Genomic DNA, 27,000 nt, shown 5'->3' with positions numbered 1-27,000 from the left:
AGGTACGAAGGAGATGATAGGGAGACAGACTCAGAATCAGGTGACAAGGAAGAGGCTCTAGGTCAGGCCAGGTGAGGGACCGTCCCTGCCTCTTCTTCTCTGTCCCTGCCCTCTACCCCAGCTCCCAGCATCACCATCCTTAGAAAGGGAGATGAGTAGTGAACACCAGCCCTGCAGGATCACCATATCTGAATATTCTCTGTAACAGGTTGTATTAAATCTCTGTATCTGTGTACAGTTCATTTCCAAGTGTGAGAGTTCAGTTCTTCTCAATGAATCCCTTTGAGTATCCCAATAAAATACCATTTACAAATTATAAGAAAAAAATACCACAATGAAATAAACCAGGTTTTTGTGCCACTTGCAAAGCGGTGTCCAACCTGTAACTACTCCCACGAGAAGGAGCGGCCCCTTACAAATAGGCCTCACACACAGACAGCAAATGCAATTTACCTTTTGTTCCGTGTCAAAAGCTCTGCACTTGTTAAATCACCAGTGTGAAGTAGGAGGATGAAGAGGAGCCACTGGCAGGGGGATGACACCCACGGGGGAGGGTCTACATCAGCAGCAGCCCCCAGGTCGGGTGTCCCCAGCTGGCAGGGAGACTGGCTTCTGGTCCCTAACTCAACATCTATATCAAACTTTGGGGTCAAACGGGGGTGACTGTGGCCTGAAATATGAAGGATTTAAACCATTCAGACCGTCATTTCTGGTTTATTACCAAGACTAGTGTTTTCTGTGAAAGGGTTCGTAGCTTTGGTTTACGGGAACCAATTAACACATGACAGATTCCTGGAGCCTTGAAATCTCATTCTCCTGTCTTTTCCCCTAGAGTTTGTCCATCCCTTTCTCTCTCTCAATCACTCCCCTCCCCCCCCACCCCCCACACTCACAACACAACACAACACAAATATTCTTTCTCTTGCCATAACAATTGCAACATCATGGACTAAAAAATGGGTGAGTTCAAAGTAAACATAAGCAGAAGTGGGGGAAAGATTTCTAAAGGGTCGGGGTCCTCAGGCTGCCTGGATCACCTATAGCAGACAGAGCTGAAAGAACCCCCAGAAACCATCTAGCTGGGCAGTTTCTTTTTACAGCCGAGGAAGCCGAGACCCAAAGATGAAAGTTAGTAACACCGGTGGCCTGTGACTTCCTAACTCTCCTTGTTAAAGAAGTTGGCCTACTTACACCCCCCCATCTCTAGCTTAAAGCCACACTCGGGATGTTGTTCTATGTACCTGCACTCTGCACATGCTCAAAGAGACCCCCAGGCCCACCTTAAGCCATGGTTTTCTTTAAAGGACAGGAGAAAGGGCAAGAACAGTCGTAGATGGGAGGGTTAACTTTCCAAGGTGCCTCCCTAAAGATCATCTGGCCCTTCACGTGACTGAGATCTAGAGTGATGACATGATTGGAATGGAATTGCACAGCCACCTAGAGAAAGCCAGGTGGGAACCGGGTCTCCTCATTCTTGAGCCCTTGACCTTTCTGCTCTGGGTGTTCCTGCTCCACTCTCTGCTGGAACCTCAGCTCCAGCCTAAGCTCCACTTTAGTCTCATAGTCGTGAAACCAGAGCTCCTGGCTTCCATCCACACTGGTTGATGAGAGAGAAGGAAAGGGGAATGGAGAAGTCTGTGAATTGGGAGTCCTAGAGGGCTAAGTACCAAGCCCCAACCCCAAATCTCTCTCCTTCTGCTTAACACAAGCCCAGCCCGCAGAGGAAAGCCATAGTGAGGTCACTGCATTCCTGGTGGATAAAGAGCATCTCTGTCCTCTCCTGCCAGGCCTCTGGCTCCAGGCTGACTCAGGCTGGCGGCTCCATCTGAACATTCTCTCCGTACTGAAAAATGTGCATTGTCGGCATCTCAGGACACAGACAGCCATGGAAAAACTAAGTACATACAGACCCATGGAGGGAGCGCACACGCATACACACACACTCACACACACACACTCTCCAGTACACCTTACCCCTAGGAACAAACACTGAAAAATAAACATAGCTGACATACAGCCCAGCTTTAGCTTCAGAAGATACCAAAAGTGCTTGAACTCACCAGTATCAGTGTTTCAGGGTTTGATAATCTCTAATTTCCTCAATTTTCTTCTCTGGAAGATGGGAATAACAATACTTACCTTGAATGGTTGTGAGAATTAAAGAAAAATAGAAAATGCTTAACCCACTGTTTGCATCAATAAAATATCATTTTTGCTGTTAAAATCACTTGTTGGGGCACCTTTCCAGTTTTCACAATCTTCTCCCTCTTCTCTGATCATTTCCTTCCTGTGCAGAGATGTGGGAGTGTTGGTCAGAACAGCACTGACCAACAAGATGGAGGAAAGGGATGCTTTCAGGAGGCATAGAACTTAATATGGGCCAGTCGGAGGCTCTTCCCTACAATTAGAAGTGGAGCCAAGACAGAAATCAAGCTTTCCAGGTGCCCAGGACTGTAACATGAAAACCCAAAGGTTCTGGGTAACCACATTGGACAGTGTTTACTGGGGAGCACGGAAGCAGGTCTGCAGGTTCCAGGGGAGATATAGGGTAACAAAGAGAAAGACACAGAGATTGAAGAAAGAGGGCGCTCATGGCACCCAGCCTCTTCTTGGGGGCCAGCTACATCCTTTATCTGGGTGCCACATGGCAACCCTATAGCCCGATATTTCCCATATTTTCCTTAAGCTAGCTTTTTTAAAATATATAAATTAATTAATTTATTTATTGGATGTGCTGGATCTTTGTTGCTGCATGCGGGCTTTCTCTAAGAGTTGCAGCAAGGGGGGTTATTCTTTGTCGCGGTGCGTGGGCTTCTGATTGTGGTGGCTTCTCTTATTGCGGAGCACAGGCTCTAGGAACATGAACTTCAGTAGTTGTGGCTTGTAGGCTCTAGAGTGCAGACTCAGTAGTCATGGTGCACGGGCTTAGTTGCTCTGCAGCATGTGGGATCTTCCTGGAGCCGGGATCGAACCCCTGTCCCTAGCATTGGCAGGTGGATTCTTAACCACTGCGCCACCAGGGAAGTCCTTCCTTAAGCTAGCTTGAGTTGGTTTCTGTTAGTTGCAACCAATTAGTCCTCACTAGAAAATGACGATGATGCTGGCACCAATAACATGATGATTATATGCACATAAAGATAGATTTTATCTTTGACTTCGGTTTCCTTAAAGCTACTTAAAACTGTGGCTTTGTTCCTCTTAAAAAGATCGTGCTGCACACAAACCCAGGGCCACGGGCAGACCTTTGTGTAGGCCACTGTCCTAAGTGTGAGGAAGAAGGTTGGTTGGGAGTGAGACAAACCCACCTGTGTGATTCTCTTCTCTCTACCTGAAGTCAGCTCACTAAAAATGGGTGGGTCCTTTTGGAGCGCTGCCATTTACCTTGGGCAAATAACTTAACCTTTCTGAGGCTCAGAAACATTAAAGAATACAATTATTGCGAATAACTGTATGTAAAGAACAGATACAAAGTTGAGTACTCAGTGAGTGGTACCTATTATTATTAAGCTTCCTCCCTTATCATCAACCTCCACAGGACATCCCAGCACACATTTCCAGGTTCCTTTAATACTTAACCACTCTCAGATATAAGAGAAAGGGCCCTTTCTTTGCCTTCTGCTGGTGTATTGCACTCTTGGATTAAGAGGGGTAGGAGAGGCCCTACAGCCCTCGAAGGCCCCTACTTGGCTCTGTACAGACCACCCTCGGCCAGCACTGTCCTTTGTCTATCTTTGGGCAACTACATTTACCAGTAGTCAACCTTTTACTAGGTACGCTAGGAAGATACACAGAGAAAAAAGTAGAACACGTGGTCCTTCCTACCCTCCAGAAGTTAATAATAACTGATATTTTAATAAAGCAACATAAGCACCAGACAACATGGCACAAATGAAGGGTCTACATGCTGTGAAGGTGCTGAGGAGAGGGGAGAGTGGATTAGCCAAGCTCTGAACAACATTTGATGACAAAGCATGAAAGAGCTTGAAATGATAGGGAAATTGGAAGGGAAGTAACAAGAGTTCAGAACCTGTAATAATCTTCACATGACCATCAGTTCCCTGAGAGAGGACCCACTTAGGCAACGAGAAGTCTGGGATGAGAGGATGAGCAGATAGGGCTGGTGGTACAGGTTCTCAAGTCATCTAAGTGGCAAAATCACACGAACGAATGAATGAGTGGTTTTCAAAATTAGTTGCATGTTGGAACTACCTGGGGGCATTAAGCATGCGGAAGGTCCACCTCCCAGAGAATCTGGGGTGCTGCCTGGGAACTGAGCTTTTTCGAAGCTCCCCAGATGATTCTACAGCACAGCCAGGGCAGAGGAACACTGCCCTACAGAGTGAAGATAGGCAGGCTAGGAACCAGCAGACTTCGCGGGTTTCCTCTGTTGCCGCGAATGAGCTGAGTGTGAGAAGTTGGGAGATGTGGAACCAAGGGTGAAGGAGGCATTCTCATAAAGGACCCGTCTTTGCTCTTCCCTGGAGTCTGATTTCACGCCTGTGAGGGACGTAAACTCAGGCATCCTTCCTTCCATCGCCAGCTCGGTTGCCGCACCGCTCAGACCCCCGAGGCCGATGCTCACCCGGTCAGTGCCCGAAGGAAAACTTCCAGTGCCTGTGGCCTGAGAGACCATTGGGTGTGGGAGAAGGGAGGTCAAGCCCAGCTGAGTGGGCGGTACGAGCCTCTGGAGGCTCTCAGCACAAAGGAAGCGTTGGTGACTGCACATTTCCCAGGTTCTGAATGCAGTTTTTCCTCACTGAAGCGGTTCCCACTGGCTAGCCTCTTGGCACATGGTGGGAGAGGGCAGGATGGGGGGCTGGGGGGGGTGGGCAGAGGGCAAGCAAGGAGGACCAGGAATGAGAGTCATCTCGTTGTTTCAAGCCCGAGGGAGCTCTGGACATCTCTCTGACTATAACTCATTCCAAACTTGAACAAGCAAACCCACAGAGCTACAATCCTTGTGTTTTGAGCCTGCATCGAGACGTTGGTTAAGCTGTAATCAGTACCGATTACGTGTGAGGCACACTGTGCTACCCGTGAGCTAACACAAGGCAAGTATAGAGAACCGCCTGCTCCTGGGGAAGACGCAGTATGAACGGGCTGACCGGTGCATCGTTCTCCCTCCCGGTGACCACCCGCGCATCAGCGCACACACAACCACAGAGCTCCTGCAGCCATTTCGTCAAACATGGCCCTGCTGTGTCCCCCAGGAGACAGTTGTTTAGATAAAGGTTGAGCCCCTGACCCAAACTGGGCCAATCTAAGGCTTTCCCTGAGAATTTATGAGGAGAGCTCACATCTCTCCAGATGGCTGGGCAGGTAACCCAGGAGCTACAGGTGGCCGTGTTTCCTGCTAGAGGACCACGAGGCAGAGAAGGGTGAAACTCACAGAGCAACCAACGTCACGTCCTGCATCTGGCACCAGCACTCAACCAAGACCAGATTGATCCCTGTTCTTGGGTTCCAAAAGACATTTGTATCACTTCCTTATGATAATAAATTATCCTTTAAAAAGTTAAGCTGTCTTGAGTTTCTGTTATTTAGAACTAATAATAATAAAAGCTTTTATTTACATAGTATTTACTATATGCCAAACACTGTTCTAAGTAATTTATGTATACTACCTCATTTAATTTTTACAACATCTTTCTGAGTTAGGTATGGTAATGATCTCCAGTTTATGGATAAGGAAACTGAGACACAGAGGGAGTAACTGAATTGCCTAAGATTTCACAGACCAAATAGTATAACATAACAGGCCTTGTGGATTCATAGTCAGATTCTGCCTACAATCTTCTCATGCAAGCTTCATCAAGAGACAATACACAGGGACTTCCGTGGTGGTGCAGTGGTTAAGAATCTGCCTGCCAATGCAGGGGACACAGGTTCAAGCCCTGGTCCCGGAAGATCCCACGTGCAGTGGAGCAACTAAGTCCACGAACCACAACTACTGAGCCCATGAGCCACAACTACTGAAGCCCACAGGCATAGAGCCTGTGCTCCACAACACGAGAAGCCACTGCAATGAGAAGCCTGTGCACAGGAATGAAGAGTAGCCCCTGCTCACCACAACTGGAGAAAGCCCTAGCAGCAACAAAGACCCTACACAGCCAAAAATAAATAAATAAATAAAATTTTTAAAAAAGAGAGACAATACACAGTTTGTAACAACACAAGGCATAGGAAAAAGTGTCTAAAACAACCAGTTTTTTTTTCTTTGTAAATAAAATGGTGAAATATATTTACACACCATAAGGTAAGGCACTGAGAAACAGAGATAAAAAGGAGAAACTGTCTCTACATGATTAGAGAACTTTACAAAATACCAAGTTTTTGCAAAAGGAAAATAATTATAAAAAAATACAAACAGTGGGAAAAAACCAGAAAGTCATCAAGTTCCAAATTTCCATCCTAATTCTAACTCCAAGGCAGGTCATTTTCTCAGGCACTTCACCTGGCTTCTTCTCTCCCAGTATTCAGCCTCCCTCCACGTGGTAAGTGTCCGATTTTGGATACAGTGGAGCAGTTCAAATAGCCACAGTTTAGAAAGGGCATCAGCAGCCAGAGTGGGCCTGGAGAGTTTCCTGGAGAGGCAGACCTGAAGAAAAAGTCCTTCCGTATGCAGAGGATGACTGGCCAAAGGAGTCGGCAGGGACCAGAGTAGGGAAGAGCCTGACCTGCTGGTCACCGAGGCTGTTAGTGGGTCCTGGGAGTCACACCGAGGAGGTCAGGGACGGTGGAGCCCAGAGGTTAGGACCTGGAAGGCGCTCCATGACTGTGGCATTTTAGGGACATCCTCCTCTTTTGGAAGAGCTGGTGGGGGCAGGCAGCCCAGTGGGAGGCTCTGGCAGCCTCTCAGGTAAGAGGTCATAAGGGCCCAGGGTGGGGGCTGCAGGAACAGAGAAGACTCTGATCCCTGTTTTGGTTCCATTTCCAGATATGTTCTGGTTTGCCTCAGAGCCTCAAAGACCACACTTTTGTTTCCTCTCTTTCTCTGCTTAAAGAACCTGCAGTTCAGAGTAGGGAAACGTCTAGTCTTTTGGTCAGTCAGGTGGTCATACAGCTGGAGCCCACTGTGAGCACAGTACCAGACTGAGTTCCCAGGAGAGTTACAAAGGCAGGAGAGGGGCAGGCCCCGCCTCAGGCCAGAAAGCCCAGCCACGGATTCTGCACTACACCCCTGATTGCAGGGCCACACGCCCAGCCTGCTTTCGGAAAAATAAATCCTCATCTCCTAGAAAAACAGAAAGGGACCAAATCCCATGATGCTTCAAAACTCTTTTCTGTGGTGTTTGCATAATGTGAACTTTCACGTGCCCAGGAGGCAAAAGATGGGGGGAGAAAAGATCCATGACTGAGCCTAAAGCATTAAAGTAAAAAATGGATTTCAATAAAACATGATATAAAAACAAGAAATAACTGTAAATGGAATTGAAAGCAAATGACATAAAACTCCAGCACAAGGCTGCTCATTGCAATTCTGGAAACTTTACTTCTCGCAGCTGCACAGCCATCAGTAATCAGGCTTTTTTTCTTTCCACCTCTATGAATTTGTCACGTGTGGTGATGTACGGCAGCCCTTTGGGTTTCATGTCACACAACTTCTGCTGCCCTTCTAAATCTCAGCGGGCCAGGGTTGGACAAATGTCCAATCCTTCCCAGGGAAATCAAAGGGGAAGTCAGGGCCAGCACTGAGGGGAGGACCCGCCCTGACTCTCATGTCCTCAGCCTCCCGTCCCATTAATGAAGAACAACAGTACCCCTCGGGTCTCTTCTCCAAGAGACGTCTCTTCCCATCAGCAAAACGGAAGCCATGGCCCCAGCCCAGAGAAGTGTCCTGGGTAGAACACAGCTAAAGAGGTGTCCCAGGAGACATCAGCTCCATGGCCATTGGGTTGCGATGGTGTCAGAGCGGGGAGCGGACAGGCGGAGGGCATGGCCCTAAGTGGCAGGAAACTCATAGCATCACTGCAAATGCAGCCTGGGTCCTCTCCAACCAGGAGGAGTTTTGTGGGGACGGGGGAATTCAAAAGTTGGAAAACTTGGGACTTGGCCTAATGTTCAGCCCTTTAAATTTCTCTAATATAATCCTCAAGTCCTGGTTGGACATCTTCATCATCTTCTGGAACACTCTGCCCTGGCCTCTCCCAGAAAGCAGCCAGTTCGTGCAAAGCCCAACAGCTGTCTCACTTCTGCCATCAGTGTTGAAGGAGACTGGAGTTAGATGACTCTGTAAAATCTTTTCCCACCCCAGAGTCTCTGACTGCATACTGGAGCTGTTCATGTTAAATGCTGCCTTCTGAATTTATTAGTAGTAGAAAGATTCCTATTTGGGGGGAGTCTTACCTGTGTTATCTTCTTTAATTCTCATCCTAAACCTAAGAGGTGGGCATTGTCATCCCCATTTTACATATGTAGAAACTGAGGCTCTGAGCAGTTAGGGGAAACTGCACGGTGAGGAGAGGCAGTGGTTGGAAGCCCATGAATCTGACTTCAAATCTCATCTCTGCTTCTTTGAGCAGCGGAAACTTGAACAAATGACTTAACCCCTCATAAGGGAGAATGAGATGGTACCTTAGGCCAAGCACCTGGCACATGATGGGCACTTCATTAATAGTGGCTGCTGGTGATGGTGGTTATTCTTGTAGTAAGTCACTTGGCCAGGGTCATATGACTACTGAGAGGGGCTGAGGTGGGACTTAAGCTCAGTTGCCCCCAGAATCTGCACCCTTTTCAATAACTTACACCCTTTCTCAAATGTGTGCAGCCAGCAAGCTATAAAAAAAACCAGTTACTGATCATCAGTTCTGTCCTAGACATCAGGCTGGGCACTTTACACTAGTGAGTCCATTCAACCTTTGCAAGGATGATGAGGTAGCTGCCATTCTTCTCCCTAGTTTACAGATGTGGAGACTGAGGTAGAGCCTCTGCACTGCCCATCTTCAGCTGGTAAGTGATGGAGTGGAATTTGACCCCTGAATCCCCTGACTCCAAAGTCAAAGTGGGAACCTCTGCACATATTGCCTTCCAGGCACAATATTTTTCACCTGTGCACCCAACACTCTGCTACATCCCGGAAGCACTCAGCAGTTAAGCCATCTCATCGTACACGGGCTGTTCCTGAGCGGGGCGGAAGCCAGCCTGAAAGTAGAGATGGTCACGGCTCTGCCAGATTCGGCAGCTTCGTGGAACGTTGCCCAATTCTGAAGCCGGCTCCGTCCTCGGAGTTCCTCCAGCCCACTCAGCCCCTCCAGACAGGGGTGTTGGAGATGTGTCTGCCCATCAGAGCCTGGGGTCTGTGCTTGACCATGGGTGATGGATTTCTCCATCTGCATCCCTCATCCATGCCCATCTGAGAATGAAGAGAGCAGCTCCTGAGTCTTAACATGAGAGATGGCTCAGCCAGCAGCACGGAGGTAAGTGCTGGGCTAGTGCAAGTGGGGAGCGGGGGAAAGGGGATCCGCCACTCAGCGAAATGCTGTGTCAGATTCCCCACGTGACTGGCATTCAGCTGTGTATGATTTGATATTACAATTCAAATCCAAGCACTCAGTTACTCCAGGAGGCAGGAGATCAGTTTCTCCCTCCAAGGAGCATGGAGGCCCCTGCATGGATGTTTTGCTGAGAATGGAACCTGCCCCTTCTGCCACCAGAGGCCTAGCCCAGGAGGTGGAGAAGATCTCCGGGGATGGTGGAGGTTCGGCTCCTGCCAGGGCTGCTGAGGTGTTGGGATTCCCAGGGCCCTCCGGGCTCGGAAATGAGAAATGCCGCCCATGTCAAAAGAAGCGCTTTTGAAGTCTCAGCTTTCATCTCCCGGTGCTCCCCCAACCAGAAGTGACAGGGAGGGATAAAATGCAATTTATTCACCAGCCCAGGAGGCTCATTTCCGAATACAATAGCTGTGCCAGGCAGCAGGCCTTCCCCAAAAGAGACGAAAGGGAAGAAAGAAAAACCCAAGAAAGAAGAATATCTTCTGAACCAAGAATCAGGCCATTAGAAGAGTGCTTTGTGGAGTGACCCGCTGGGCCACAAAGGAAGCCGGGGCTCTATCTGGTGCCTGAGACACTTCTGCCCCGGCCTGTATGGAATAAGACAATGGCATCCTTGGGGAGGATGGCTCTCGTGTGACATTAGAAATAAGGTGATGGGTTAGAAATACGGTCACTGGTTAGGAATAAGGCCAAAGGCACTGGGCCTCAAAGGAATCAGGCCTCAGGCAAGTAAAGTCCCAGCTCCTCAGCCACTTCCCCAGCCCCAGGGAGGCCCTTACCGCATCTGAGGCAGTGACGAGGTTGGGGCTGCCCGGATATTGCATTTTCAGGCTGATTCTCCTGAGGCAGGGAGATCATTCTGGAGACACTCAAAGGCTGCAGGGAGCAGTCACATCCTGTCTCTGAGCCTCCGTCCACTCCTCTGCAAAAAGGAGAAAAGAATACTTACTGTACCCTGCTGGTTTTAGATGAAGGGAAATAACACGTGTAGAAAATACCAAAGTGGTACCTGAAATTCAAAAATGCATTCAAGACATTTTTTAACTGTTCTCTGTTCCTAGAATACCTAACCCCATCTTATTCTCCTTCTCATTCTCTGGGCAAACTTTGAATTTATCCTCCCAATCTCCACTTTGGTTTCTATGTGAAGCCTTCTCTGATTCTCCCAGTTAGTCAGGCAGGACTTCATCCCTGCCATCATCACGTCTGTTAGAGCAGCCATCACGCTGGATAGGTGTCCATCAGTGGCATTCATAGGTTGGCCAAACATCAATATTAAAATCTATAATGTTCCAAAGCCCAATATCACCATCATAAAACAAACCTGCAGAATTCAGGAAGAAATCTGAAATATTACACCAAGTAATTATTATTACAGTTGGATACATAAAAATTTCAGTAGTTAAACTTCCAAAGATTGACAGTTCAAGAACAACCCTGCTGCAGTCACTGAACTCTAATGGATACTCATTTTCGACTGAGATCAGCAGGAGACCAGGATATTTAGAGTGTACTTCGGTTATTTCCAATATGGGTTTTTTTTTCCCTTTCATATGAATATTTTTTATTGTCTTGACATAAGATGGTTTATCATGGATATTTTTGCACACAATTTTAGAGGCTTTTCTCTTCACAGAATCTTGATTTTGACATATTTTTTGACATATCATTCTTAATTCCAACTCTAAAATGTGAAGACTTTGCAAATAGGAGAGACTCATAGTCTAAATGGAATTTACAAGTGAAGCACTAAATACAAACTTTAAAGGTTATTTTGTTTAGTGCTATGAATGCTAAAACACCAAACAATCCTACAAAAGATAAGAATTATGATCTAATCTAATCTCTCCATTCAGCTTGTATTACTATTTAAATTTTTACAAATATTTCTGTGTTCAAAAAGGACATAAAGTTCTCTAGCTAGTACACTTTCAATTTCCTTTTTATTTAACTCTTTGAAGGTTCTGAATGTTTTTACACAAGAAATTAACAGCTTTCAAAATGATCATGAACTGTTGCACCATTTTAATCTCTCAATAATAAATACATATTTATTCCTAAACTGATGGATAGAATTTCAACATAAAAAGTAAGTAGGAGACTTTTTTCACTTCAGTTTTCATATATTTGATTACCACCATCCCCATATTTCAAAGGGAATATGTAAATAGAAACGAACCTTAATGGAATACTCTGTATTACTGATGTTGCTAGCTGACTTTGTATGTTAGTAACCTATGTGGTCAGAGTAGTTATACAAAGGTCTAAGGCAGTCAGAAATCAGGCTGGAATCAGACTCCAAACTCGCAGCCTTCCAGAGCCCAGCTTCTGTGCATGGCGCCCCCTGAAGCAGCATCACAAGAAACAGCACCTCTCTGTGCAGAGCGCTCAGGGATCCAGCGCTCTTCCATTCCATTCACGTCCTCTGTCTTGGACGGGAGCTCCTTCCAGCTTTGGCCACTTCCCCTGGCTGTAGTGACATTTATGATGTCTTTAATAATGGCCAAGGTCGTCTGCACTCCGTCGTCCCCTGCTTCCCTTTACTCTCTCTTTCCTCATCCAGTTCCTGGCAGGTACCTTGAATGGCAGTAGGGCTCACGTTTGAACATCCCGCGGTGACACTTTTGTTTCTCGGCAGCAGAACCACCACCATTACTGTACACCATTGGTTAACCATTCAGCATCACAGTTGTTTTCAGGCACACAAAATAAAGGGCTGGGAGAATATCCAAACCACGTACACAGCACACACTGCTGATAGTCAGCTGAGGGGGTGTGTAGTACACCAATTAGCCAAGGCACACAGAGAGGTCTTTGAGGATGTTTTCATTGATTGAGAGCCTATGAGAAATTTCAGAATTTAAAACAATGTATTTTAACAGCTGAATACTAGAGATAAAGATATATGTGTGTGTGTGTATATATATGTATGCAAGAAAGTCAGAATTAACAATTTCTGTGTGATAATTATTTTTGCATGTCTTTGTCTCCACCAGAATGAAAACTCTTTAAATAAAAGAGCCAAGTCTTTCTATCTGTATATGCCCAGGGTTTTTTTTTAATGTAAAAAATTTCCAACTTTATTGAGGTATAATTGACAAATAAAAAATGTATATATTTATGGTGTACAAAATGGTGTTTTGATACACGTATACATTGTGAAATGATTACCGCAATCAAGCTAATTAACATATCCATCACCTCACACAGATGTAGTTTTTTGTGTATGTGCTAAGAACGCTTAAGATTTACTCTCTTAGCAAATTTCACGTATGCAATAGAGTTTTATTAACTGTAGTCACCATGCTGTGCATTAGACCATCAGAACTGCACTCACTCTGCATAACTGAAACTTTGTATCCTTGGACCAACATCCTCCTATTTCCCTCATTCCCCAGCCCCTAGCAACCACCATTCTACTCTGTTACTATGAACTCAACTTTTTTAGATTTCCACATATGAGAGAGAAGATGCAGAATTTGTCTTTCTGTGCCTGAATGCTCAGCTTTTAAAGTAGAACCTGCTATATCACAGGACCTTAATAAGCGAGCTGTTTATTAAATGGTGAATGAAGGAGTTAGGAAATTGTCAAAAGGAACCATGATTCTCCACCCCCAGGTCACCTCTGGGGATGGAAAAGCAGCCTCAGAACAGCCCCCGAGGCACCTACTCCAGTTCTGCCCTGCAGATCCAGCTGCTTGGTCAGCGGAGTAGGAAACAGAAAGACCTCAGGGACTCAGGGTAGAAGGAGCGTGGCTGGACACAAGAGGAAAGGATGAGATGCTGATCCCCACAGGGCAAGAGCCCCTCCATCTCTTCACAGGGACGCTGCCCTGAGCTGAGCATCGAGGCCCCGGGAGTGTGCGAGTGGCAGGCAGCATTCTGGGGTTCCCTCCAGGAGCTCACAGAGGGTGGGCCCAGAGGACCACTCTCTCTCCCCGCCCCCTGCAGCTCCCCCAGCTGCTCCGCCCCTCCTGCGCTACCCTCCATCTCTCCCAGTTGGCCCATCTCCTGGACTCTTCTATATTTAACTCTCTAAGGCTCATTAACTACCAGATCCCTAACTTTACCATCAGACCAGTTCAGAGGAGTTATTTTTCGGCCACAGTTATTCTTCCTTTTGAGTATTAATTTCCTTTAACACTTGCCCTATTAATCACTTTAACAATGAAATTAAGACAATTATTTTAATGAGGTAATTGGTGATAAAGAGGGGATGATACACATTTATCACACAGCAGGCCAGAACATCTTGATAAAAGTCAGCCTTGTCAATAACATATCAGGTGGGTATGTGCTTCAGGAGGGCCCGGCTGAGGGCTGTACTGTTTCACTGATTTAAATGCGCCTGTTTCTCTCAACACTGCCAGGCCCATGCTTTCAGGCCCCATAAAGCAGGGTACCAGCCACTGAGAGTGACCGGTTGTTATTTTCATCTGGAATCCAGTGGCAACACTAGAGGATGCTGCCAGGCAATGCCGGCCCCAGCCCTCTGGAAAAGAGTCTGCCTTCTTTCTCTTCTCTTTATCCTCTTCTGCTTCTTCTGATTCCACCCTCTTTACTTCCTCCATCTGCCATCCCTCTGCACCTTTCCCCTTCCTCCTCTTCCTGCGCCTTTCTCTTCTCTCCTGACCTCCTCCTCCTCCTCCTGTCCTTACCCCATCGGCGAGGGAAGACCACAGTATGTTTGCTTTTCATCTCATTCCCCACCTTGTATTTTATCCACACCAAGATGCCTCTTTCAGGTCTGACATCTCCCACTTGTCCTTGTTGATTCTCTTCCCCACCAACAAGAGAGTCATGGTGCTAATCTAACAGTGGGGTCACTGAGCACAGGAGTGGGAGGGGCGTCCAGGTCACGGTGAGTGGAACTGACACAGAGCCCAAGAATCCTGGCCTCCCTCGGCTCTTCCTCAGTCCTGAGTAACTGAAGCTGGGAGCATCTGTCATTTTCTTGCCTCGCCCAGCCCTCCAATATCCAGCCCTCCCATTGGCTGGAATTCATGCAAAAATCCTTGTGAAAAAGAGAGGCCCTTTCTTTTAGCTTAAAAGCAGAAGGGGATCCAGCCATTCTACTCGAAGGCATACACCCAAAAGAACGGAGGGCAGGTATTTGTTCGCCCATGTTCACAGCAGCATTATTCACAAGAGCCAAAATGAGGAAACAGGTCAACATGGGTAGTCCACACGTGGTCTGGTCACACAGTGGAGTATTATCCAGCCATAAAAAGCAAGAAAACTCTGATTCATGCTATGCCATGGATGAACTTGAAGATAATATGCTCAGTGAAGTAATCCAGGCAAAAAAGGCAAATATCACATGACTCCACTTACGTGAGGTAACAAGAATAGGCAAACTCATAGAGCCAGAAAGTAGAATAGACATTACCAGGGCTGGAAGGAGGGGGAAATGTAAGTTACGGTTTAATGAGCACAGAGTTTCTATCTGCAATAAGGAAAAATTTGTGGAAACGGATAGTGGTAACGAGTGTATAACATTATGAACGTATTTCATGCCAATGAACTGTACACTTAAAAATTGCTAAAAGTAGAATTTTATGTTATTGTTTACTTTGCTACAATAAAAAAAGTGGGACAAAAAGTAGAAGGGGAAAAGGAATTAAAACTGTTTTTAAAAAAGCGGTTCCTAGATATTTTAACTTTTTTGTTATGGACTACACCACACAATCTGAAAAGTATACAAAACTGATACATGCATCTTGATGATTTATCACAAAGCAAACCTTGTTGTAACCACTCCCCAGGTCAAGAAATAGAACATGACCTGCCTCCTAGCAACTTTAAATATTGTAGTTTCCTTTTGCCTATTGTTTCACATTAATGTAAGTAAAATATCATATATGCTTTTGTGCTGTATTTTCTTACATTCAACATTTACATGCATTTGTGTAAAGCTGCAGTTTATTTTTATTGCTCTACAATATTTCATCATCATAACACAATTTGTATCTATGGTACCGTAGATGGGTGTGTGGTTGGCTTCCAATTTCGGGCTATTGTGCTCTGAACGCTCTTGTACCTGACTTCTCATACATGAGAAAGAGTTTATAACCTGGTGGGAGTTGCTCGGGCGTAGGCTATTCAAATTTAGGAGACAATGCCAAACTATTTCCCAAAGTGGTTACATCAATTTACATATCTACCAGTAATGAACCAGAGGGAACTATTTTTAGAGTACTTACTTATGGTGCAGGAACTAAGGGGAAAAAGGAAAAAAATACCCAGAAAGGGAATAAAATACTAAGGGAGATGCTGTCAGTGCTTACCCAAAAACCCAGGGAGCCTTCTAACCATTTCCATGCACCCCGCCCCAGCTCCTGTGACTTATGCTTTACGGCTGCGTCCCTGACTTTCCAGGAGACCCACCTGGTGGCTGCACCCCCAAAGGCACAGACAGCCAAGAGGCAGTACTCAGCAGGTTAGTCCCCCCACTGTGCCCTGCCTCATGCTGAGCCTTAGCCGTTGACTGGTGGGTATACACTCAGCTCTCTTGTCTCTGATGCCAACAAACACTGAGGCATCATTTACATGCCAGAGATTCCCTACAGGATCAGGCTGACAACAGTGTCCATGAACTCCGCCTGAAATTGTACACTTGGTAGTTTTTCTGTCTTCCCTCACTCCCTTCTAGTTTCTCCTGAAAGACTTTTCTTTATAAATCATTTGAAAAAAAATCCTTGTCCCACGATCTGTTTCTGAAGAACCTAAACTAAGAAAGGTATCCAGACATATTAAAACCCAAGCTTATCATCTTAGACCAGCCTTTCCCTTCTATAAGCCCTGGATTCTTCTACTCTATTGTAAAGGGGTCAAATTACTGATTCCAAAGATCCAAAATTCCATTTTTGTATAAAATGATGATGATGTTGGTGCCCCCTCCTGACCCAAACATAACCACTGAGAAAGAGTAAATCCAGCCAAGATCCCTCGTTCTCAGATAGACCTTTCACATCTCCTCCCCCTAATCTTTGCATATTGATGGAGGCCCCCAGACACCGGGGTGTGTGTGTGTGTGTGTATGTTCACATTCCTGTTGGTTGGGGGGATGGGAACTGTTAAGCAAATCAATTTTGTAAGAAAAATATGAAAATCGATTCACAGAAATAGATTCAGGAAAACTGATGGGAAAGAATAGGAGTTTAGTATGCTGATGTGCGTGGCAGATATGAGCTATTACAGCACAGCTAAGCTGTGATGCTGACAGGAGCTGTTGTGAGGACCACGGGAAACTTCCTGGATCTTTGGCCATTGCTTGAATGCCATTTGCATGGCAACAGTGTGGAGAAAGAGCTTTCAGAGCTGATCATCTCTCATCCCCACAACAGCCCTCCAACGTAGTGTGTCTGTGCCTTTCACTCATGAGAAGACTAAAGATCAGAAACTTTAAGAGACTCACCCAAGGTCACAAAGCTAGTAAAGTAGAAGAGCTGAGGCTGAAACCTCAGTCTCACGGCTCTAGACCTCAAAGGAAAAGAAGGAGGTGGGAAGGTTGACTCATCACAGCAAAAGTTAACACTGTTGAAAGTTTAGTGTATGACAGGCGCTTGACCTGTATCACCTGATTTAGGCCCCGCAAGACAGGCGCCGTTATTAAACGAGCTTTACAAACAAAGAAAGTGGGCTGTAGAAAGTCTTAGTCACTTGACAAAAATTGGCCAGTGAAAGAGGTGGAATTCAAACCCAGCTAAATAAGTATGCCTCACTGTGAAACAGGATCAGAGGCTCAGTTCAGAGGAATCTATGAAAGTCCTTGGGACTCAGAACAGACAAGACTCTAGTGAAACAAGGGTTTTGGGCAAAATCAAATGGATACCATGGAGTAAATTGCAGTGGCTTTGCAGACAACAGTTTCAACCCAAAGCCAAAGATGCTTACATAGGATTCAGAAAATATGTCTCCCAACACACACACACACACACACACACACACACACAGGGTCCTGGGAAACTGAAAGAGAGAAATACACCTCTGATTGAACAGGAAAAATGTGTATGTAATTCAGAGTGAATGAAGTATGAATGGGCAAGATTGGGCAGGGACCTCAAAGGTCTTGTTTAGAAGAGGCTGCTCATTGGAAAGAGGGTAAAACAAGCAGCAGATTAATGCTTTAAGTGGGGCCAGGGTAACTGAAGAGGCAAAACCTGGTACCTGTAATCACATAATCTGCATTCATATTAGACTATAATCACCAGTAAAATAGATGTGCTTTTGCATGGCTGCATGTGGTTGGCTACTAAAATGGTAGAGTTAGTGACCTCTAGTGTAGGGCTCCCCGCGGTGCATCTCAGGCGTGGGCAGGGGAGACCTTGTCTCCCTCAGGCAATGCAGGCAGGAGACCTGAGAAAGCAGGACACAAAGCCAGCCTCATGCTCAAATTCATTGTTTGTTATTCGACAAACATTGAGTATCTACATTGAGTATGCCAGACACTCTGTTAGCTCTGGGAGTATAACAGTCACTGAGTCAGATATGGCTTCTGACTCCACAGAGCTTTGTCTGGTGGGGGAGATGGAGAGGTGAGCCAGAAGTTACTAGAACATTTGGAGTGGTGGTGGCTCTGGGATGGGGATGTCTAGAAAGGTAACTAGCCCAGGCTTGGGGTCAGGGAAGACTTCCTGAAGGGGATGATATCTTAACTGGGATCTAAAAGATAAGGAGGAGCAGGCTGGTGAACTGGGGGTTGAGAGTGTTTATGATGGGGAGTGGAGAGTCTTCTAGACAGAGGGAGTAATACGCACAAATATATGAAGGTTAAGAACACTCACGATGCGTTGGAAGAACTAAATGTGTTTGCTGGGAAACTGGGAAGTGCCAGACCATAGCAAGCCTTCCACATCAGGTTAAAGAAACTGTTACAGACTGAATTTTATCAGCTTGACCCACCAAACTCATTTATTGAAGTCCTAACTCCTAGAATCTCAGAATGTGACTGCATTTGGAGATAGGTCCTTAAAGAGCTCATTAACGTCAAATAAGGTCATATGGGTGGGCCCTAATCAAATCTGGCTGTGTCCTTACGAGAAGAGGAAATTTGGGCATGCAAAGAAATACCAGGTAAACACAAGCACAGAAAAGATCACATCAGGACATGGCAAGAAGGCAGCCACCTGCAAGTCAAGGAGAGAGGCCTCCAAAGAAACTAAACTTGCTGATACTGTTATGTTGCACTTCTATGTTGACTGCTATATTGTCTGCCAATCCATGAACATAGTACGTTTCTGCATTTATTTAGATCTTTGTTGATTTATTTTGCCATCAGTTTACAGTTTTCAGCACACAAGTACTATGCATGTTTTGTTAGATGTGTATCCAAGTATTTCATGTCTTGAGAAACTGTAAATAGTATTGTATTTTTAATTTTAGTGTCCACATATTCATTATTAATATATAAAATACAATTAAGTTTTGTATATTTTCTTGTATCTTGGGAACGTATAAAACTCTCTTATTAGTTCTAGGAGGTTTTTGTAGATTCCTTGGTATTTTCTGTATAAACAATCATGTCATCTGCAAATAGGGGCAGTTTTATTTTTTCCTTTCTGATCTGTATGCTTTTAATTTTTACTTAAACCTGGACATTTGTGGTATTATGTTACAAGACTTTGGATCTTATTTCAACCTTGTTTTAGTGGACTTACTCTGACACAGTTTTGATAGGGGAAGGGTTGGTGCTGCCTCATTGCTGCCAAGTGGGGGTAGAAGTTCAGGCTCCCCACTCACCTCTCTAGACACCATAGGGATCAGAATCCTCATTTCTGCTGGAAACAGATAAGAGTTCAGGCTCCCCACATGGCCTCCACTGACACTGCTGGGATGAGGATGGTCTTTGCCTATGAGTGGTCTTTCCAGTGGACCTCCTCTGAGCCCACCCCATTGGCGGGGAGAGAGGCACATTATTACAACCTGATGGGGATGCAAATCCAGCTCCCCAAGTGCTCTCCACTGACACTGCAGTGCAGTGGGGTTGGGGGGATAAAATTCCCTTCTCTCTATTGATGCTTTCTCTGAGCATGCAGCAAGAGGATTGGAGCACCCAATGACAGCCTGGCTTGGTGAGGGTGGGAGTCCAGGGTCCCCACTCAGCCTTTGCTGGTGGGGGTGGGGGTGGGGCCACACTTTTTCCTATAGTGTTTGGCTGGAGTAGAGAGATTATTGTCTAAAGCTTTCTATCTTGCTAGAATGCCCTTTTCCTGGTCCTTTGGCTGGAGACAGAAGGTCTTTGGAGGGCTATCTTTTTAGTATTTGTTGGTAATCAAGGATGCCAACTTCTTCAATTCCAAGCCTGGGAAATAAGAGGCAACAGGAAAAAACAAAGAACTCAATTTCCTCACGTTTGTCTTGTTTCTCAGGACCCAAGCCCCAACCTGGTCTGCCTTCTTCTCTCCACCTTTCAGAGCCTTTTCACGTTTGTTTTATAATATTGTCCAGGGGGTTAGTTATACTTAACAGGAGGAATAGGGGAAATTATGTCTATTGCATCTTCCTGGAAACTGAAGGCATTTTAAGGTCACTAATGCTTATACTCAGTTACCAAGCTAACCTTGCACAAACCCGCCTCAGGCTTTGTCCTCCTTAGCTGGCCTCACAAGGTCCCCCCCATAGGGCCACAGGTCTGAGCTGAGGGAGGGGCTCTGGTGCAATAGCAGTGGTGCCATGCGGGTCTGGGCTGATAGGCAGGCAGATTCTTTGTGCCCTCTGGCCCTGCTGGTCCTTGATCCTGGACTTACCACTTCCATCTTACAGTGAATAGTTGCTGGGCCTGCCTAACCATCCCTTGCAGTGGGATGTTCCCTGTTTAACAGGTGAGGAAACAGAGGCTTTAGAAGTTCAGCTCACCATGGTCAGTTTCAGCCACATCATCCCTTGTCACCTCATTATCAGGCATCCCATTTCTACAGACTCCACCCCACACTGGGAGCCATTTTTCATAAGGCATATGCCCCAGAAACCCAGGGGCCTGGGATGTGATTCTCCCATGGGGACTGGCCACAAACTGCACACGGCATATTCTCCTATCACTGATACCTCCAGCACAGAAGAGTTTGCTGAACTGCGAGAACCTAATGGTACCAGCTGCAGAGTCCTTTCCTGCTCTGGGCCTCTCTTGAAGCTGGCAGCCTTCCATGCCATCTAGTAGATGGAGTGGAGCAGTGTCCCTAGGACTGGAAGATTCTGCTTCCAGAACCCAAAGAGGTTCACCAGGTGTTTTGCTTCCATGACTATGATAAGAAGGTCAATCATTTGTCCTTGACTTTGAAGGAGCTATCTAAGCACTGCACCCCTGAAACTTTCATGGATTTGGCAGTCCCTTGGGTCTTTCCTGGTATATCTCCCATCCTCTAGGGCACATGTGTTGTGCTGAGGCTTCTAAGGCTTCCTCAGGAAGGACAAGACCTTAGCCAAAGCAGCCCCATGCAGCTGAGGCAGATCTGAAGAAGCAGACAGCTGGGGCTCCCTGCCCCCCATGCTCCCGCCCCCCATGCTCCCCAGAGTCAGGCACTAGTTCCGTCTTGATGGGGATCCAGGTGGCCCAGGGCTGTGTGTCATCCTCAGGACAACAATCCCTCGCGGTGGGGTGGTCCCCATTTAACAGGTGAGGAAACCGAGGCTTTAGAAGTTAAGTGAAAATAAGCAATAGAGTCAGACAATCTGAGTGCAGAGCCCAGTCTGGCTCCTCTGCATGTTGGCCTAGGGGCAGTTCATTATTGCTACCATTTTTTAAATAATACACGGCACAACACTGACATGTGACTGGTAGTTCTAGCAGGAAGCACTGAGATGACTTTGCTCTCAGGCAAGGTCTTGTGGAATGAAGATAGATCTGAGGTCACAGGAGAGGTGCCAGCCTGGGACTGGGGGGCTTGCTGATACCAGCTGCACAGGACAGAGCTCCCCAGGCTCCCTGCTGGGGCTGAGACCGCTGGGTTTAGGGGTCCACCCCTGATGTGAAAGCATGTCCTCCCTGTGTCCTCCACTTAGGTCTGCATGTCCAGTACCCCTAGCAGAATGAGCCAGGCAGCTCTCAGCCTTGTCCTCAACCCCAGGACCTACGGGGGCACTTGGTGGCTCTGGGTTCTGCCAGGGTCCTTTCTGAAAGTGGGTCTTCTCTGGATGAGGGAGGGTCCTGGTGCGAGCGCACGCTGCCTTTACGGGCACCAGGCAGGGATCCAGCGCCCAGCAGACGTCCAGACAGGGCATGCTTGTCTCCAGCGGCAGGAGCCCAGCCATCTCTCCGCTCCTCCCACACACTCCTGCCTCCTCCCCCTGGCCTGGCGCCCACGCTCGCCCACTCCTCCTCTGTCTGCACCCAGCGGGAAGTCAGAGGCACAGGCATCTTTCTTTCATGAAGGAATCAGCCCCCTCAGTCTGCCGCCTCCCTGGGTCGATAAAAGAGGGGACGCTTGGCTGGGCCTGGAGTCAGCCGAGATGAGCCGCGTCTCTGTAATAGCCGTCCGGATGTCAGGAGGCTCAGGCCGCCCAGGCCTCTTGCCCTATTAGGAGAGGTGATGGGCGGCTTGGCAGGTCTCTCCGGGATCGCCTGGCTGTCTGGGCCCCAACCCCGGCATCCAGGCTGATTTCATTAGCAACAACTGCTTGTATTTATGGAGAGCTTACTGTTTGTCAGGTAGTAAGCAAAGCATTTTAAAAGCACGACCTCATGTAATCTTCATAGCAACTCGGTGACATGGGAACGACCATAATCTCCATTTTAGAGATAGAGGCAGATTAATAAGATCAGACACTAAGTGTGTTGTGTACTGTTCTAAGCTATTTATATATGTACTCACGTATATGTATACTTATGCATGCATTTATATAGGTATATATTAATTCACTCAATCCTCACGATAACCCGAAGAGATAGGTACTTTCATAACTTCCATTTTCTGGATGAGGAAACTAGGACATGGAAATAAATAACCTGTCCAAGGTCAGGTAACAAGTATGCATCGGAACGTCCGCCTGGAGTCTACTCCCTTTACCACTAGGCTACACTGCCTCTCGCTGTATCAGCAGCTGAGATTCCCTGTAACTTGTCCAAGGCCCCAACTACTAGGGGGTCAGCATTTGAACTCTGGTTAGGCTGACTCCACAGCCAGTGCTCTTACCAACTAACACATTACTCTCTCTCATTTGGGTAAGAAATGTGAACTCACAGCCTAGAAATCAAGCCAAGTAGCCTGGAGAAGAAACTACCTGTCTCTAGGGTCTCAGGCCCTGTGCTGAGAACAGACCCAAGCAACCCTGGAAGTCAGCCCACGTTCACAAGCCCGGGGTTGAAAGGAAATCCAGCTCCAGGTGGAAGAAATGGCTGTGAACATCTAAAATCCCTTTCACAGCCCCAAACCCACCAATCTGGGATACAGTGCAAAGTAAGACAGAAGTCTCTTCCAAGCCCTGGCAGGATTGGAGAGAGCACCTCTGCCATCTCCCTCAGCCCTGTTCTCCCTATCAACGCTGTTATCTGCACTCCCAGAAGACAGCACAGCTTTGAAGGCATGTCTGCTCCCATTCATGGGCACCGAGATAAAGACAGTCGGTCTCCCTGCCCAGAATGGCTGGATGTCACTGTCAGAAACTCTGGAATACAAGTCTGATTACTAAAATAAATGATTGGGGAGCTTTCTGTCTCCTACTCTGAGCGCTCCATTAAGCAAATGAAATAGAAGCATTCAGATACACTCCCTTTTCCCTTTCCCTCTTGTGATTAACTGCATAATAAAAGCGATATTATGTGAACATAAATTGCAAAGAAGCCCATCTCAGTGACAAACCACACTAGAGACAATAGTAAACAAAGGTCATATGTTTTTAGATGACCTCGGTGTCCTGTCTGACCCATCCCCACTCCTGTTCTGAGACCCTCGGGGTCCCCTGCCACCTTTCCCCACATCCTATGCCACAGTCTCAGTCTTCACTGGAGCCACCGGTGGCTCACGTCTCAGGAAGAGCCACGTTAACTCCAGACACTGATTTCTTACTGGTTCCCAAGCCAGCCAGTGATGGCCACCCTGTAGGAAATTTCAGTCAGGCTCTGCCTGAGACAGCTTTTGTCTAGAAATTACCTTGCGTTCCACTATTTACAGTAGCTAGTGCATGGGAGAAACCTAAATGTGCATCGACAGAGGAATGGATAAAGAAGATGTGGTACATATACACAATGGAATATTACTCAGCCATGAAAAGGAATGAAATAGTGCCATATGCAGAGACATGGATGGACCTAGAGAGTGTCATGCAGAGTGAAGTAAGTCAGAAAGAGGAAAACAAATATCATATAGTATCGCTTATATGTGGAATCTAGAAAAACGGTAGAGATAAACTTATTTGCAAAGCACAAATAGAGTCACAGACGTAGAGAACAAACTTATGGTTACCAAGGGGGAAGGGGGGGTGATGAATTGGGAGATTGGGATTGACATATATACACTACTATGTATAAAATAGATAACTAATGAGAACCTACTGTATAGCACAGGGAATTCTACTTAATGCACTGTGGTGAACTAAATGGGAAGGAAATCTAAAAAAGAGTGAATGTATGTATACGTATGACTGATTCACTTTGCTGTACAGCAGAAACTAACACAACATTGTAAAGCAATTTATACTCCAATAAACGTTAATTTAAAAAAAATAGAAGAAATTACTTTGTGCTCCAACAGTGGGGGAGTCATGGCCCCACTGGCCAGGGCACCTGGGTAGCCGATGTTTTCTTGTCCACTCCTGGTCTTCTAACTCCTCCAGGCCTCTAATAACTGCCAGGCCCTCAGCCCTCACTGGGAGTTCTAACCTCTTACCAGTTCTAGCCCTTGGGTTGGGCAAATTCCTGGACTCTGGCCTTGCCTCCCTGGGTCCCGGCTTCCAGCTTGCCCTGACCTGCGGTCAGTCCCTCATGTCCACGTGGCTCTTGGTGTCCTCACTCCACCTTGCAGGAGGTGAGGGTGATGTGAGGCAGCATGAGCTCCCAGCTCCCAGAATCCTTGGAACAAATGCCCCCCAACAATCATGTCCCCTTTCACTATGCATAAACCTCACACCCACCATGGAGAACTCTCCCCTTCTTCTTAGTTGTTGAAGCTGCACACAGAAACACTTAGACACTTAGAACTGCCCGTGTAGACTTACATACATAATCATATCCACTTACACATATACGCACATATACAGTTGACCCTTGAACAACACAGATTTGAACTATGTAGGTCCACTTACATGTGGATTTTTTTCAATAGCGATTAACTACAGTACGACACGAATCTGTGGGTGCGGAACTGCGGGTATGAAGGAACTGTGTATACAGAGGTCCGACTATAAGTTACACTCAGACTTTCAACTATGCAGAGAGTCACCTCCCCTAACCCCCTCATTGTTCAAGGGCCAACTGTACATGCATGCAGATAGACTTACAGACATGGGTACATGAAAATACATATACAAACACAGCTACTGACGTACATAAACTCACAAATATTGACACCAAATACACACACACACCCCTTTCATACATGCATACACATCAGTAATTAAAACCAAAAGAGGACTTGCCTCCTACCTTATTTATATTTGTAACTTCAGCATCTAGCACAGTGCCTGGAATAAGTGTTCAACGAATCTGCTTTTAACGAATGAATAAAGAGGCACAGGTCTGAGCTCCCATGAGATCACATGAGTGACTAGAGAAAATCAGCCAGATCTCCAAAGCCTGAGTCATGGTCCCTGGACTGGAGGAGTCAGGCTTTTGTCCCACAAGGGCATGGCACTCCAGGTGGTGTGGCAGGAGAGTGTCTTACCTGACTTTTCCCCTGTCCTGTTGAGGTTCGGGTCTGCATGGAGCCCAGGCTGGTACAGAGTGTCTGCCCTGAAGCCCCCTCCCAGCCACACTCATCCCCGATATCATCTTTCCTCCACCAGGACTTGTTCCCAAATCCTCACACTACAAGAAATATTATTTTGATATTTTCCCAGAGTGTTTCCTGTTTTTCTGTATTTCTCAAACTCTGCGACAGATTTCTCGGGAGCCATGTCATGCCTACCAGGCTGCCCTCCACCCCCCCACAATATGCCAACTGTATGGAGCAGAGGGGGGGCTTCCTCCCCACCAAGATGTGCTGCCTGCCAGCCTCGCTAGTCACCAGGCTGTGAGTCACCAGAAAAAGGAGGCTCCACTGCGCGCAGCTCTGGCCTCCTCCCTCCCCTCTGGCTTCCACACCAGCCTCCTGGGCCTTCTGGTTTGCTCTCTCCACTCAGGACTGGGGGCAGGGGGCCAACTATGTGGTCCTGTGACAGCCTGAGGCTGGGAACTTATCTGCAGTCTCTCATTTAACCCTCATGGCTCTGTGTGATGAGAATGTTTGTCCCATTTCATAGATGACAAAACAGAGGCTTCAGAAAGACCAAGTTCACGTAGCTAATAGGAGCTACATTCTAATGTACGTTTGGCCCTTTGCATCCCATCATGCTGAACCAGGGTTAATCCCGTAGGGTGGTGCATTTGAATCTGCCTAAACCATGGGCCAAGAAACCATTCAGCTCAGGGCCAACCTGAGCCTCAGTTTCCTCCCCAGTGAGGCCAGGCTCTTACTTCCCGGCCACCCTCCCGGGCATGTTGCAAGCAGGCTTCCTGGTTCAGCTGTGCAGTTTGCAGGCTGCACAGAGGGGCCTGGTCAGGGGGCCACTGAACTCCGGCCCAGGTTCCCCTGACCAAACTGTGCATCAGCCCCAAGAGGGTGTCTCTCTCTCGTGCACACAAAATTTCAGCACAGGCTGGGGCCGTCCAGTGTTGAGAGACAAGGAAAGTTAAGATGCCTTGGGAAGCTTGCAGGGAAAGAAGTCTGACTGTGATCAAAGCTGCCTGCGGGGGATGCCGGGAAGCCAACAGAGGCTGAGCAGATCCAGTGAGGCTCCTGCTCCCACCCAGGGGCTCTATCCGGATGGAACAAAGTGTGCAGAACGGAGTCATCAGAGGCTGGCTCTTTTCTGTGAGTTTTCACATTGAAAGAGGGGCCTGGAGATGGAGGACAAGGAAGGGAGATGCTGGCAGGCACATTATTTGTTGGACTGCATTTCAAGAATTTAAAAAAAAAAATTATTATTGAGAATGCCAGGGAGAGGGTCAGAGGAATGCTATTCAACAGTCCTTCTGGGCAGCCCAAGAGAGCAGGAACTTATACAACAGAGAGAGAAGAGCAAAACTGTTCTGTATGAGATGATGAGAGAAATTTGTAATTTCTAAGAGAAGAAAGGAATATGAGAAGGAGTCAACCAGATGCTGTACTTGTCCTTCTAGGCAGCCCCAGGGAGCAGAACTGGGGTAGAAGTGACAGGTAGCCAGCACTGGGGAAAATTCCCTGAAGGGCTTTTGTTTTTTTAAATGAAATCGTTTTTCAGGGGAGGGAGTGATGTACCTACATTTTTTTCCATGTTTATCTCCGTCACCCTTCACTCTCTAAGGTCCAGACACACTGGCTTTTCAAGTCCTCTGTCT

The 27,000-nt window shown here is 46.8% G+C and overlaps 1 long non-coding RNA gene across 1 annotated transcript in view; it reads right to left on the bottom strand.

The window, feature by feature from the left end:
- Nucleotides 1-25,132, bottom strand: part of LOC130859987 (uncharacterized) — a 32,127-nt gene extending 6,995 nt beyond the window's left edge. Inside the window, exons 1-2 of the long non-coding RNA XR_009055358.1 lie at nt 25,069-25,132; nt 10,271-10,413 (exon numbers count right to left, since the gene is read on the bottom strand). This is a non-coding gene — a long non-coding RNA (uncharacterized LOC130859987). The remainder of the gene's footprint in view (nt 1-10,270; nt 10,414-25,068) is intronic.
- Between the last annotated feature and the right edge of the window lie 1,868 nt (nt 25,133-27,000).

The sequence above is a fragment of the Hippopotamus amphibius genome, chromosome 9 (assembly GCF_030028045.1).
Source record: "Hippopotamus amphibius kiboko isolate mHipAmp2 chromosome 9, mHipAmp2.hap2, whole genome shotgun sequence".
Lineage (NCBI taxonomy): Eukaryota > Metazoa > Chordata > Mammalia > Artiodactyla > Hippopotamidae > Hippopotamus > Hippopotamus amphibius.
This window is presented reverse-complemented; position numbering and strand designations above follow the sequence as displayed.